This window comes from Atta cephalotes (genome assembly GCF_000143395.1).
Source record: "Atta cephalotes unplaced genomic scaffold scaffold00001, whole genome shotgun sequence".
NCBI lineage: Eukaryota > Metazoa > Arthropoda > Insecta > Hymenoptera > Formicidae > Atta > Atta cephalotes.
In genome coordinates this window covers 531,556-533,248 of record NW_012130065.1, presented here as the reverse complement: position 1 = coordinate 533,248, position 1,693 = coordinate 531,556, and positions in this window count along the sequence as shown.

Here is a 1,693-nt window from a genome sequence, read left to right as displayed (position 1 = left end):
ACACACACACACACACACACACACACACACACACACACACACACACACACACACACACGTAATTACCGATCACATTCTATTGTCCAAAGATCGGTTGGATTTACTGAATGTTGCAAATATTAATTAATTGATGATGTTACACTATGCAAGCGGCATGCACGTGATTACAAAGCGGTGTATCGATCACGTATTGGTCCCTAAAGGCAGTTTAAACACAAGGGACTCTAAGCATTCACTGGGTGCATGCCTGCGGCGTACGAGAGATAGATGCACGCGGTGCATCGTATATACGCGGTTATCGATAATCGTGTCAATTTTCTGTGTCGCGTGGTCACGCCTTATACGTGCGTGCCATCCGAAATTGCATTTCTCTGTATTGGCTGTCATGGCGAGTGACGCGCACCGGTGGCTATGATTCAATTTGTACCGGGATTAGTATCAAGATTCTAATCACGTTTGAGGTGGGTGTGCTTTCACCCTTTACACACCGCAGAACAGCCGATAAATTTGCTCGTTGCTGAAGTTACTTGTTTATCAAAGTGAAGTGAAGCTATTCTACGTTTTTTCGTAATTAAATTGATTTAATTAAAATCAGAGATAAATATTTTTCTTTATGGATGTATAGAGATTAAGAATATTTTTTTCTTTCTCCTCTTTTTCTGGAATAATTTTTATGTAAGCTCTTAAAAAACGAATTCCTTAAATTTGCAAATTAAAAAAGAAATTTAGATTATATAGATAATAAGAGCATAATGATAAGAGAACACAAATCGAGAACCACTGTTTTAGTGTCACGGTCGTATATGTGACAAGACTTGCTCTCGTTGTACAAGCACACGCGAGATCTTGAAACGCTTGGGCTCGGAGTTACTCTCAGATATTTATCACTATGTATTAAGAATTCCCTACAGACACTCTTGACATCCCATAGAGGAACGAAACGGCTCATGACATCATAGGCTGCAAATGCTGCACATTCGTGGCTTATCCCTGCCCAGTCGACCCCGACGCGAAATTTGTATGACCGCTTTTGGAGTACATGTCTACACAATCAGGACGTATGAAAACTTCGTACTTGAAAGCCTGTAGGTAATCCTTGGGAGAGAAGGCTCAGTGATGAACGCGAGCGTTTTGAATTGGTATAAAAAGGTCGCAGAACCTTTTTATTATCTTCCTTACGCTTGCAGCTCACCCTTGAAAGAAAGGTCAAATCACGTGAGTACTTATAAAATACATCGGCCAAAAAAAAACCGATCTGAAGGATTTCGCGAGACAGATCATAATGCACCAGAACAGTACATCCATTGTGATATATATAGTATGATTACACGTGCGCGTGCATAAATAATGACGTATAGTTTCACGACCGATGACTTCATGATGCCTATATAACTCGCGTTATTATTTAATGATGCGGTCGTTTCGTTTAGACATTACAAGCAGACATGAACTTTAACGTTTAAAGCCTGGGTCTTAATCACGAAAGAAACTACAGGTTCTAATAAACTATAAATACTATAAATCGCAAATAGAGTATCGTATTCGTATATAGTCCCGTAGTTTTGTATTAATTAAAGTTAATATTCTGAAAATTGTCGTACTTCCAGAATATAGTATGAATTATTATTAACACTTGGAATAAAGGATTTAGAGGTTATAATATAATAAATTCGACAGCCCCCCTAATCACTAG